We start from the raw sequence: 14,549 nt of genomic DNA on the forward strand, positions 1-14,549 counted from the left end.
TGCTGGACACCAGAAACTAACACAACATTGTAAATCAAGTATACTTCAGTTAAAAAAAAAAAAACTTCTTATGAAGATAGTACTTTATTGTTTCTCTACTGGCATTTAAAAAAAATATAACCTCCATTTCTAGATGCTAATCTCCTTGAGAATAGGATCAATATTTCACTCTTCTTTTTGTCTCCCAAAGCAGTCAGTTCTTATCTTATAGTAGCTGCTCATTAAAGTATGAAATGAACAAAAATTAGAGAGATGAAGATTTCACCTACTTTCTGAGTCAATGGTTATATTCATAAGACAATCAATGAAGAATGTGTTTGAAGACAAAAGCAGAATTGTGTGTTGTCTCTTTAACTCCTAGCTCCATAAACAGGGATGGGGAAAACTAGCATTCACTGAGTGACTGCTGGGCGCCAGGTGTTTTAGGTGATGACATTTTGCTTTCATAACCTTGTAGACAATTACTATTGTTCCTATTTTCAACTGAAGACACTGAAGCCCAGAATTGTTTAGAAATTTTCTCCAAGTCCAGATATTGATGACCTATTGCAGAGAGGACCAAACTCAATTCCATTGAATTTTATGTGGTAATATGAACACATGAAATCACCTCCAATTATATTATAAGAATAATAAATTGTCTGGCATCTATCTCTATAAGAAATTAGTTCAAATTATATCAATAATTTTGAGATCACTTTCATCTTATTATTAATAAGGTAATAATAATACCTTGTAATTGACCCATCATTGATTCACCACTTGTTACATGAATACTTTGATCCATTTTTCCAAAAGAGGAAAGGAATTTCATTATTACTATACTCTTTTTTTGTTCTTCATGTGGCTGGTTATCATTACTTGTGAAATGCTGGCTTGTGACTTAGTAAATCTGCCATGACAAGTGATATGTGTTATAATAGAACATGACTATTAGAAAAGAGAATGTGAAAAGTTTAGGGTAAATCCTGGAATAAAGTGGGTGTGGGGTAGATAACCCTAGAGACGCTTTCATAAATAACCCCAAAAGGAATAACTTTAGCAAAAATGGAAAACTCAGACATTGAAGCAGTTTGTTAACATTTCCCATATTATAGAGCTGTGAATTATTACAGAGTTTAACCAAAGGACGTTATTAATGAATGTCATAGAACCCGGACAGAGGCAGGTAAGAGACAGAAGCATTAAGGAAATGGTTAACTCACCTAGGAGGGTTCACGCCTGGGTTCCGCAGCAGAAGTCTTACAAGAGCAGAGGCCAGCAACATCCTGAAAACCAAATAGACTCATTGAAGGTGACTGCTCTCCCAAGGGTATAAAATACCAATTTGTATCCTTTCCTCTTACAGGTCCTGCAATATTTTACCTGGCAAACACCTGTCAGTATAATTGTGAGGGGTTATTATAAGGTCTTACCATTTCGTTCGTTAGCCATTAAGACAGTTAATAAATCCTGGCATCTTAACAGTTGTTTGAGGGGTTTTTTGTTTGTTTGTTCTGTTTTTGTTTTTGCTTTCACTGAAACTGTCTCAAGTAATAAGAAATTCTACCAAAATCTTCCAAACTTTGGGGATCCGCCAAGTGGAATAAAGTTTCAAAGCACACCTTCAGGTCCCCTAGGGTGTTCAATTTGGAAAAATCAAGTCACAACAAAAGTCCTATTTCTTAAACAGCTTTCTATTGTCAGATCAGGGAGCTGGGAAAAAGTCATGCATCTAGAGAAAGGTGAAATGGAGGCAGCAGATAAATATTTTCTCTAATTCAGGGCTGGTGATATTAATATCAATGGTAATATTGGCTTCAATGAGCAGTTTCAATCACTCATGTACATGTCCTCAGAGATACGACACAAGCAGAGAGACTATGCTTCTTGAAAATAAAAAACAGACGTTTGATTTTTGTCAATCTTTCTTGGAAAGAGTTCAAAAGTGCCCCCTACAACAAGCGGTAGGTAGGTTCCTAGAAATCTCTGCACTGGGGAATTCATAGTAAGGACGAAGAACGATCTACATACAGAAACGAAACTTGTTGCTATCTAAGGACCGGCTAGAGGGAAATGTCATTTTTGTCCAGTCCCTAAGGAGCTGTAGCACAATGAGGTTTATTTGTAAAATAACAATAATAATAGTAGACGGTGCTTACATATTTAAGTTCCACCCAGTGTTCTAAATACATTTAAAGTATATTAATCCTCCCAATCAACTGATGAGGTAGGTACTATAATCATCCTCATTTTACAGGATAAACTTAGAAACAAAAGTTCAACAACTTGTCCATCATCACACGCCTAGTAAGTGGTGACACAGGCAGGCTGGCTCCAGAGTCCAGGCTCTTAGCCAATATGCTTTATAGGTTTTTTCAAATATATAAATAATGGTATATATTTTTGAATATAAGGAACAGATATTGTTAAATATTTAATATTATTAAATTAAATATTTAATATTTATATTTTTAAAAATTTAAATCATTAACAATTTGAGAAAATGAGAAACAGAAGAAAAGAAATGGAAGAAAAGTGCTACTAACCTCACAGAATTAATGTTAGCCTTTGGGAATATTTGCTTTCAGTCATATTTATATGTAAATTTTTTGATTTGCTGTAGTTCTATGATTTTTTTTTTCTCTTCACAGTATATCAGAACTATTTCCTATGTCACTAAAGAGTTCATGGGTGTTCATTTTTAGCACCTGTGTCATACTGCGTAGACTGGGGAGACCGGACTTGTTTGGCAAGTCTCAGTTGTTACCTCTTGAGGTTGGTTACAACAGCCCAGAAGAGATTAAAGGGCAGGCTGTGCACGTAGACAGCCGAGTTCAAATCCTCACTTCTCTATTCACTAGCTACACAATCCTGAGTAAGCTACTTGACCTCTAAATGTCTCAGTTTTCTCATCTATAAAATGAGGAAATGAAAAGTAACTGCCTCCACTTCCTTGGGATTTTGTAAGGCTTGACTGTGTGGATTAAAATATTACCTGCACAGAGTTATTACTATCATAAGTAAGTCTGCCGTGAACATCATCATACATAAAGCAATTCACATTTTAAAAATAATATTTTCTTAATAGATATTCCCAGACATAAGTTTACTTGGTCAAAAGATATAAACACCTTTTTTTTTGTTCTAATATCTGATTTATGTTGCCAGAGTATTTCCAAAAAGTGTTATATAGGTTTATATGCTACCATTTATGTAAGCAGAAACCATTTCTCAATGTACCCTTACTGACTTTGCATATTAACATTAAATTTTCTATTGGTTTTGCCTTCCAGCTTAGCAATCTATTCTCCAGCTCTTCTAATCTGCTCTTAAGCCCATCTATTGAGTTTTTAATTTCTCAGTTCTGGAATTTCCATCTGATTTTTATCATAGTTCCCAGTAACATGCCAAAATTGTCCATCTTCTCACTTAATTTCTTTATTAATCATGGATATTTTAAAGTCTGTTACTCCTGCATCCAGATCGCCTGTAGGTCTGTTTTTGGTCATTTTATCTTGTCTGCTGGTATGCCTGGTAATTTTATTGAATGCCAGATGCTGCATATGGAAACTTATAGAGATAATTTGAGCCTTTGGATGATCTATTGTCAAGTGATGTTTTACTTTAGCTTCTGACAGGTAGTTATGTAAGTGAGCTCTCTCTTGAATTCCTAGCTCTCTGGGTTCTTGGCCTCTCAAGCCCTCTCCACCTTGAAGCTCTCTGATGCCTTTAAACAAATATTTGCTAGATTTTATCCAGCTTTTCTACTTGCTCTCAGAGGATGAGCTGATCTAAATGAAAATACTCTGCAACAGCTGGGAATGTAAATCCCTGATATTCATTTAAAAAATAATTGATTAAACCAAAATATAACATTTTTGTTTTAGTGGATATTCATTTGGTTATTAGTAAAGCTGAATTTATTTTATGTTTGCAAATGTGTTATATTTCATCTTTTGTGAAATGTGATTTTAGTCTTATTTCATATATTAGTTAAATGTGTTTCTATTCTTATCTCACGTACCAGTTCTCAGCCGTGTTATTATGAGTTTGCATGAGCTTCTGTGTAATAATCACATTAACCCTTTCTGTTATGTTTAAATAATTGCACCTAGGCTACTGTTTGTTTTATTGTTGCTTTAATATAATCAAATCCATTTTATCTTTCACTTTGCAATTAGTTACAGTATTCTAATCCTATACGAAACAAGTCCCTTTGGACTTTCTAAGGTTTGAGTTTTGTTAACTTACTATATGTGTGTGATGAGTGTATAAATTGATGTTTTCAAAACTGTTAATCAGTCCACGTATTGTAAGACATTCTCTATTGATTTGTATCCTGAAATTACTGAATATTTAATTATTATACAAAACATAATTTATTTTGACAGTATATTTTGCCTCATTAATCTATGTATGTTGGTGCCTGTATCACATGGTTTTAAGTATTATAACTCTATAATCAATTTTAAAATTTGATAAGACTAGTCTTTCCTCATTATTCTTCTTTCTCAAAACTGATTTCTGCTATTCTTGCCTACTTTATTTTCCAGGTTTATGTCAAAATCAAGTTGCTCTCATCATTATCTCAAAATATGAAAAACAAGAGATTGTCATTAGATTCCTCATTAAATCAATACTTTGAAAAAATTAACAATTTAAAAATATGTTCTCTTTTAAACCAGAAACCAGTCTTTTGTTTAATTTAATATTTCCATGGCTCCTAAAAGCTTTATCTGGATAGGCAACATCTTTCTGTTTAAAACTGATCATAGAACTTTGTATATCTTGTTGCTCTTATAAAGTTAATCTCTTTAAATGGCTATGTTTGAGTTCACGGTTGCAACATTTAGAAATACTCTTGATTTATGTTAATATTCATATGTCTTCACTTTTTATTAATTTATTAAGTCTATTCATATTTTCATTCCCTTCTTGGGGTTTCCAAGCTATAAAAATATTTCCCAGTATATAATGATAATGTTTTTCTTTTTTCACTCTGTATAGTCCTTCTTTCTTTAGTGTGTTTTATTATATTGATCAGGGCTTTTAACATAACATTTAATAAAAGCACTATGGCAAAATCATTATACCACATATACATTTCTAGTATTTTTACATTAATTTTAATGTTGACTCTTAGTTGAAAATATTTATCATCATATTGAAGAAACAGTTTATTTTTCCTTTTTACCATTGAATCAGGATAGGTATTAAATTTTATCCAATGCTTCGAAACACAGTCTGTTAAAGTAATCATTTACTTCTTTTCCTTATTTAACCTATTAATATGAAATATTTCGTTAGTAGAGTTTCTAATTTTGTAAACTTTTGCATGGCTTGAATACACATTACTTTCATTATTTTGCTATGGTGAGTTCTACTGCATTAAAAACAGCATGTATAAATTATTTTTTGTTTAACATGATTTAATGCATAATTTTTCAGTACCATATTCCTTCACTAATATTACATTATTAAATGACTATAAATCAGTCCTCTTTGTCTTTATTTACTGCTTTTTGACAGAAATTCTGCTTTGCTTAATATTCATTATTGTTATATCTGATTTAGATGTGGGCATGTTGCGCTGGAAAGTCTTTGCCCTTTTAAAAAGTATTTTCATGTCATTTCTTCTTTAAGTATGATTCTTTAAGCATCACCAAATCATAAGACTTTCATTTTAATTTAATGTGAAGATCTTTCCATTTGAATGGGGAAATTTAAGCCATTTATACTTGTCATAATTTTTAAGCTTGATTGGACTTATACATTCTTCTTTTCAATAACTCCTAATTGTTTTCTTTCCATCTTGTCTTTTGCATGAACTATGTTTTGTTTACTTTTATCTTCCACAATTACTTAAAAAATACTGTCTCCCATTCAACTAGTACCTATATTAAAAATTTCACAACTATCTTTAAATGCATTCTTATCCAATGATTTAAAGATAAAGCAACAACTTCTAATGTTTTTGTTTTTTCCATCTTCTCTTTCCACATTGTGATCATTAGTTACAGAATCTTCATTTAAAAATTTTAAAACTGCCTTTTCAGAATTATTTTGTTGAAAACATTGCTTCTTTAGTTAAAAAAAAAAAAACCCAATATTTAGCCATCAGCATCAACTGCATTCCTTAGAAGCCACATGTTATCAAAAGGTTTTATAAAAACAATTACTTCAAGGACAAATGGGGCTAAGGGCTAAATAGTTTCAAATACACAATAATGAGATAATTTTTACTACAGTCATTTCAATAATAATGTGCTTTTATATATCTCTTTTTAACTAAATTACAACTAATAAATGTTTCTATCAAAACCAATGGAAAAGAATACATATGTATAAACGAATCACTATTAACACAACATTGTAAATCAACTATACTTCAATACAAAAATAAATAAAATGATGAAACCATCTTAGATGCAATGACTGGGGCCTTGTTAAGAAAGTTACGGTGTATCTACATAATAGATGACATAAAATATTATTTTATGCTATGGAACATGCTCATGTTACATTGATTAACCAGAAAAGTGACTTTAGTCATGATGTACAGATGTCGTGGTGCAGAATCCCTAGCTAACCAGAAAAGAACGTGTAACATGAACAAGAAATAAATCTATGTTGCTTTAAGTAAAAAAAAAAAAAAAAAAACCTTTAAATACAGTTCTCAACAATTCTGACTCAGTAATGTTAAGACTTATGATGTAAAGTAAGACCAGATTTTAGACAAGGAGTTTCTAGGACCATAAAATAAATATTACAATTTGCAACTATCCGAGGTGAGAAAAGGACTCTAACACCAAGCGAGCAACCAGCCATTCAAACACATTTATCCCAAATATTTTTATGGAATAACTTCCCTTCCACAGGTATAACTCCAGTTCTAAACAGCCAGTAAAATGCAAATGATACATCTTAACATATTAGTGATGTTATCCTCAATTCTATCCACAGAGGAAAAGCTCGCATGCTTTCAAAGTACTTCCACAAAATTCCCCTTTTCCTGTAAGCTTACGGAGTCAGCTTCTAGCACTTACAATGAAAGCAAAGGAGAAAACAAAAAAAGAACAAAGGAGACCATTTTTGTGATGCTCATATATTTCAAGTCATTGGTGCATAAGGCCCAAGAAGCCATCAAAGGGAAAACTCATGTCTGACCATTGAAACGCAGAAATGTAATTCTGGCCAGGAGTAACAGTTACTCTGTGAGCACAGGCAACTCCTAAGGTATGTCAGGGCCAGCAACACAGAAGGCCACAGAAACATGCTACAGTACATACGTGATGAAGCAGACTCTTCATTCCAATATCTGGAATATGCTTATTTCATATGTTGCTATTGTTGATACATAAAATTATTTTTCAGATGGTTTCAAAGCCTCTAAAAAAAAATAATCCAGTGGAAGAATGTGTTCATATATTGCAACTCATTCAGTGTCTTTGCAGAAGTCCCTTCAAATATGTATATTGGGATGGAAAAAACTAGCTTAAAAACAGTTTTGTTAAATGTCTGTTTTTCTAATTCAATGAATGATTTTAAAAATTAACTTCATTGTTTTTTAATTTACCATCTGTTAACTCAATAAATATGAGTTCTTAAAGTTAACCTAATAGTCTTGAAATTTGCTGTTTTAGAAGCTGATTAAAGTTATTTAAATTAATTTTATTGTATATCCAGACTAGAACAAAGCATGTCTGCATTTGGATAGATCTTGGCTAATAATTTACAAATAAATGTGCCCACTTTTAAAATGGACTGATTTCATTTATGGTCCTTAATATATATCAGTCAACTTGTAGAAATACAGAGATGCTAATGTTAGGTAACCAAAGAGATACACCAAAAGTTGTAGCCATAGGAAAAACTGATCCAGTACAAAATTTTCATCAACTCTGTCCCTTGTCTAATAAAGAGGAAATGTGGAGCGAATATTAACTAGAATGCAATTTCTTTTTATCCTACATTCCTGTGGATGAGAGGTTTTCTATGCTTCTTTAAATACTGCCTTTCCTCTTGTCACAGTTTATTGGACTAAGTGTGGTCATGGACTCAAGTGGGACAACTGATCAGACTCTTCCCTGAAAACTGTGAAGGACATTAAGATGGTCCTTTCTCTGGATGATTCAAACGGAACACCCAGGGCTCAAGAACAGCCGGCAACCATGTTCTGCCACGTAACTGAGGAGAGGAGAGAGCTGGATGGCCACAAGGCAGAAAGACAAAGAAGAGATACAGAGAAAGAAGACTGACTGGGTTCCCTCAAGCATACCTGACTGGATTCTCTGAAGAGCCCCAGTGTGCTTTCCTCTTAGTGCTTAAGCTCAGAACCAGCTTCTATTACTTAGAGGTCAAAACAACTTGAAAAAATGCACAAGAGAGGAAATCCTCCTGACAGCAGTGATTGTTTAATCATGGAATCCAAACTACTATATACAGAAGAGATAAACAACAAAGTCTCACTGTGTAGCAAAAGGAATTAGTCAATAGCCTGTAATAATCTATAATGAAAAAGAATATGTAATATGTTTAACTGAACCACTATGCTGTACACCTGAAACTAACACATTGTAAATCAACTACTTTCCAATTAAAAACAAAATTAAATTTAAAAAAAATCATGGATTCCCAGGCTTTAACTCCTCCCTCTGCTTTCCTTTAGATGAGACGTCTTTAATTTTAACATGTATTTTATCTATTCTTTTCTTTTATGATTATTGCTATTTCGGCTTATCTAAGAAATCTTTGTCTATCTCCAAGTTATGTTAGGTTTGAAAACATAAAGCTCTAAAATCTATGGTTTTAACTTCTACAGTTACATCTATAATCCATTGCCAATGAATTTTTGTGTATGGTATGAGGTAGGGATCAGGGATTTTTGTTTGTTTTCTAGGTGGATGTCTAGTCATTCTAGCACCATTTGAAAATATTTTCTTTAGCATATTGGGTTGATTTGGAGGAGATTGAAAATGGGGAGGGAGAGCATGAGAGGCCACCTGAAACTAAACTACCGACTTAATACTAAACTAAGGAGGTAGATGTCTTTTATTTTACTTATCTTATTAATGAGTTTAAAAAAGCAATAGTGGCTTCTTCACTTAACAAAAGAATGGGTTGGCAGGCCATTCATCAGAATTCACTTTTTCCATGAAATTGCATGTAATGCACCTAAAACATATCTGATGACCAACAGTTAACTCAGTTTTGTGTTCTGTGCTGTTACCAGTTTACCCCTTTACACTGTCTGTATAATGCACATCTGTTTATGTTCCAAACATTAACTGAGGTCTAGACTAGGACTTGTATTCATTAGATAGGATAGACCATAAATGCCCCAAAATATTAAATAAAACAAAACTGAAAACAAAGTTAAAGTAGGATTCAGCTGCTGGTCCTGCTTATTTGTTTGTCCCACTTCTTTGCACCATAATTGGAGCTTTTATTGTCCTTCCAATTGCATAAACCAACTTCCAAGTCATCTTATGAAGATCCTGGAATAATAATATCATTGGGTTTGAGATGACCCCATAGGGTGAACGATCCTCAAAATCCATTGATTCTCAATGTGCAAGTCACAGATGACCTGTATATACATCACCTTCATGGAACCCATGGAAAATGCTTAATATTCCTCCAAAACAGTGGGGTAAATGGATGAGGCAACTGGCTCAGGAGCTCTGACCACCCTAAGCCTTTCCCAGGTCCTGTTGGGTCACCCGGAAGGCTGAAGGCCTGGGTATCTCGGCACACTGGTTATCCTTTTGTAACACAGCAGTCGGCTCATTCTCATCTAAGTAATTCTAAAAAATGCACAGAAGTGGATGGAAATCTGCAGTCTGGGCAGATAAGCATCCATTTCCCCTATTTCGGGAAAAATTATTCCCAATTTCGTTTGGAGAACCATACCTCCCAGACTACCTGATTTGGGTCGGATGGCTACACTCGCAAGTCCAAGGTGGGCATTTGACCCAAGGCTGGTGAGTTGAAGAGCCACAGCCCTTGACCAGGGTGATGAATGCAGGGACGGGTACAAGAGGCAGTCTGGGCCAGCCACAGCCAGCTGGAATTCTTCAGCTGGAGACTTTGAGAAGGGGAGCTGTTTGTGCTGGGGTTTCTGTGTCAGCAGATCTGAAGCTTGGAGGGACTAGCTCACTCTAGTAAAGGAACAACTAGGCTGAGAACGAAGTGAAAAAAGAAGAAAACAGAAACAAGAGATAGTTGGTGATACCTTATTTGAGCAGCTAGATCTAATTATGCCTAAAGCAGCCCTTAGACTGTAATTTCCAAATAATGTGTGTACGTGTGAGTATGTATGTGTAGGAGAGAAGAAACTATGAAACCAAGCCTTCTTTTCTGAGTTGGACTTACAGCCCAAGTTTCTCAAATCCCTGTGGATTGCTGGATCCCAGCTTGTTTCTCCTGAATCTGGATTTACAGATATGAAGTCAAGGAATCTGCATTTCAAATAAGCATTCTATTTAATTCCCAAACACACTAAAGTTTGAGATCTACTGATCCCATTTTACAGCTTAGGAAACTGAGACTAATAAGGACCAGGTGTCTTTCCCAAGATCACTCGACAACATGTATTTATTCTAGGTACGTGGGAACTCTGGGTGAGAGCAAAGTTTCTTGCCCTCTTGGACATCACCAAACTAGCTGATAGTTATAGAATCAGAACTATGATTCCGTTCCACTCAGTTTTCTTCCTGGTGACTTGATCTTCCCAAAAGTATGCTCTAATACGTTTCTTCCCTAATGCAACATATTTTTCATCTAAAATGTGAACATTTCCTAATGGCCAAGATTTTACCTTGGGCAGCATTCATAGCATATAAAAACAGGAGGTACTTTAACCATCTTAGGTAAATGTTATGAGTGCGTAAGGTCTGGAATTTGCAAACAGTTCCACCGAAGTGATGGAGGAGAGGAAGCAGCAGAAAGGGGCAAATGCAGCCCCCATGCAGTTGTCACGCCCCACCCCCACCCGGCCGCTCAAGTCTCAAATAGTCTGGAGGTCTTTGAAGACTCTTGTTTTTGTTAAAAATTCATGCAAAACGTTGCATTCAATTCCAGTATATGTACAATTCTTTTAATAGAAAAGTCACTTCTTCCAGAATCTTTCAGTAAAAAATAAATATTCCAGAAATAAAGGCCATAATTACTCTCCCTGCTTTGTGTACCCCGGGCACACCAGTAGGACACCCTGGAGGGACTTGCTTCTAGCCCACTACATTCCAGTCAATTCATTTTCGATTCTTGTTTAATCCCAGGATTTCTTTTCTTCTAGTATAATCATGACGACAACAACATTAACAAAAGAAGCAATGGTTAGTCTTAATTGAGTGCTAACTGTGTTGAAACACTGTGCATTTACCTAACTAGAGGAGGTGGGTACAATTATTATTCTCATCATAAGGATGAGGAAGTTGAGGCAGGAACTAGGGGAGCTGCTCAAGGTCACGCAGGTAGTTGAACCAGGATTAGAATCCAGACAGTCAGACCCCAAGGCTGCTTTGCCTATTTACATATCCATTTACTCTCAAGTTCACTCAAAATACTGTGATTCGCTCACGCTGCTCCTTTGTATTCCTAACGCCTGGAACACATAAAACGGGTGAATTTTACTGTATAAAAGGGAGTTGCATAAAAACATTACAATTTATAGAGCAAGTTGTTGAGAATTTAAAGACTTGCTTGTCCAGTGAGCTGAGTGGCTTTGAGAACCTGGACGTGCCCCGGGGAACAGAAGCTACGGGAAACCAGTGACACACCTGCTGCAAGGGTAACTAACATTTATGGGAGTTACGGGAGAGTTGGGGGGGGGGGTTCTCGCAGACTGTGGAGTGGCAGGTGAGTATGACTTCAACACAGGAAAGGAGCTGGGAAAAATGTGTTTAGTGGACTCAATTTTTTTTTTTTTGTAATTGAAAAATTAAACATCATCAAGACAGTTTTGGGCACATGGTACAGGACAGCCTGAGTTATAATATCCTCTGATGGATGATGATAAAGAAACATACGTAAACTATACAAACGGGTCTCTAGTTTCACAGAGCCTGAGTGTACAGTTTTAGGACCTGGTACAAGATCTATCTGTTTAGCTGACATTCCTGAATAAGACGGGAGGATTAGTTAAGTTTAGTCCTAGACAATAGATACTCTGATGCGGGCTGATCTTTGTGCCCTGCACTGAACGATTTACGCATTTAAAAAAAAAAACCAATCATATTTATCATACTGTGATTCAGAAACGTTACATATGATCAATATGAGATCATCACACCCTTGATAAATAAACAGTCTAAGTCTAGGAAGCTTATAACAAACTCAAAATATATGCCCTCCTTTGAAAACTTTCGCTTTCTTCTCTTTCATTCTCTAGCTCTGCAGATGTTGACTAGGAACTCCTTAAGTGGAAAGTCATGTGCTCTAAAACAGGCAGGGTCGTAAAGGGCTTTGCATCATGGCTCAAATGGTTATAGAGAATCAGCTGGCGCTTCCCAGGCTCTGGCTTTTCCTCCATCTGCCACCAGAGCGATCTTTCTAAAGACATCTGGATGGTGCCACCCTCATCCTTATACGTGTCAATGACGCTCCATCTCATGCAGTAGGAGACATGTGACTTGTGGTCCTTAAGCTGATTTTGCCTGGCAGACATGTTTTCCCCCCACACTTGTATTTTAAAAGGTGGAGAAGTTTTCAACATTTAATATCCCAAATGTTTTATACAAATCTGAATCAGTAGCTTCTTTCTGAATGTCGGAAGATCCGACATTTGGCACCATGTGGCAACAACCATCCCATTCAGAGAATCTATTCTGATTGCCACGGTCCCTACCACTGCCTCTGGTCTCAACTCAGTCTGCTCTGTTCATTTATATTCAGGCTTGGACCAAGGTAGACATAAGAGTTCGCAATCCTTGATGGATGGGATAAGGTCTAAACTCTACAGATTATGTCTGCAAGGTCTTTCGCAATTTGAAGCTATCTGGTTTCATCTTTCGCAAAGACCCCATGTTCCAGCCACAGTGAATTCCTTGAAGTTCCCTAAAGGACATGCTTTGTCATCCTCAGGGTTCTTCCTCATCCTGGTGTCTCTGCTTGAAATATCCTCCCTCCACCTTCCTTTTCTACCTAGAGGAATCTCATTTATCCTCAAGACTTGGTTCAATTCCTCTATGGAACTTCCCTAAATCCTGCCAGAGAGTTAACTTGCTTCTTCTCAAGTGTTCGTATAGCATTCTGTGCCTCTGTTAGCATTGCAATAACTTCTTTTTTTTTCTGTCATCCAATTGGAAATGTGTTTCTTGAAAAGGAGAACTCTTTATAAGTCCCTATCCCCAATCCTTAATAGGCGCCTGGCACCCAGTAGGTTCACAATGACTGTTTCCTGAATGAACAAAAAGATGGATCAAGGAATGAATGAATACTTCCAAGAGAATTTTTAAATTTATGTTACAAGATTTTGATGTTTACAATAAGGGAAGTAACTACTCAAGGCCAAATTTCAAAGTTTGATAATGATCATGACATCGTCAGATAACAGTTCTTAAAAGTTCCTGTTCACTGTACCCTGTACAGGAAAACAAGTCTTGAGAAAATAAAATGTGTGTAATGTTAGTAAATAGATAAAGAGTGACTCAAAGTTGACAGTGTGCCGCATTTTGGTGGGGAGGGGTGGACTGTCCACATTCGGAGAGTAGATGGTGAAAGAAGTCAGCTCGCTGTAAGCCGGGGGTTCCTCTGGCACTGTTTATTCTGAAGAATGGGACATTTGGGCCACGAAGTGGCAGGAAGAGTCACTGAGCAGGAGGCTGTCATGCGGACAAGAGTCACTGTGAGTAGGGCAGTCCTTAGAACTGAGAACCACAGCTCTCCACTTTGGGGCATGAGGTAGGCTGCTCTATTTGGCCCTGATGTGATGGTTACAGGGAGTCACGTAATTAGTCCTGGATGATAAGTTGTGAGACTCAGTGATGTGTGTCACTTCTGGCCACAGTATTTAAATACTAGCCTGAGACCTTCCAGAATGCACTTTATTTTCCCCAGAGCAACATGAAACTCAAGACGGGAACTGTTCCATTAGCCTGAGGGGAGAAGACATGGAGCAGACCAGCTGACCTGCAGTGGACTCATAGCAGAACAAAGAAGACAACTTTGGCCACTACAGGTCACTAAAAATCGGAACTGTTTGTTACTCCAGCATAACACAGCCTATCCTGACTAATACAACAGATTTGCTCTGTTTTGCTGCAAGTGGCAGAACTAAGACTGACGGCTGGAAGTTTTAGGGAGACTGATTCTTTGCAATGTAAGAAAAATGTAATAAAGTGAACAAAGGTGGAATGAACTACTTATTGTATTACTCATTCACATTACTAATTTGTATTACTCATACACTGAACTCTACTCTGCAGTAAGTACTCTGCAGATAAAATCATTGCCTTTAGGGAGGTGAGCGGCGAGTTCCCCTTTTCCCTCAAGATGTTTGTATTGATGGCCCCTAAAGTTCTAACTCAACAAATTAACTTTAAAAATACCTCCCAACCTGGAACTGC

General features: G+C 36.1%; 1 long non-coding RNA gene across 15 annotated transcripts in view; it reads right to left on the reverse strand.

Moving 5' to 3' along the window:
* LOC105077609 (uncharacterized) overlaps positions 1-14,549 on the reverse strand; it is a 91,161-nt gene that overhangs the window by 73,279 nt on the left and 3,333 nt on the right. For all 15 annotated transcript variants that reach the window (XR_012509557.1, XR_012509555.1, XR_012509558.1 and 12 more), the window contains exon 2: positions 1,206-1,268. This is a non-coding gene — a long non-coding RNA (uncharacterized LOC105077609). The remainder of the gene's footprint in view (positions 1-1,205; positions 1,269-14,549) is intronic.

This window comes from Camelus bactrianus, chromosome 1 (genome assembly GCF_048773025.1).
Source record: "Camelus bactrianus isolate YW-2024 breed Bactrian camel chromosome 1, ASM4877302v1, whole genome shotgun sequence".
Classification (NCBI taxonomy): Eukaryota; Metazoa; Chordata; class Mammalia; order Artiodactyla; family Camelidae; genus Camelus; species Camelus bactrianus.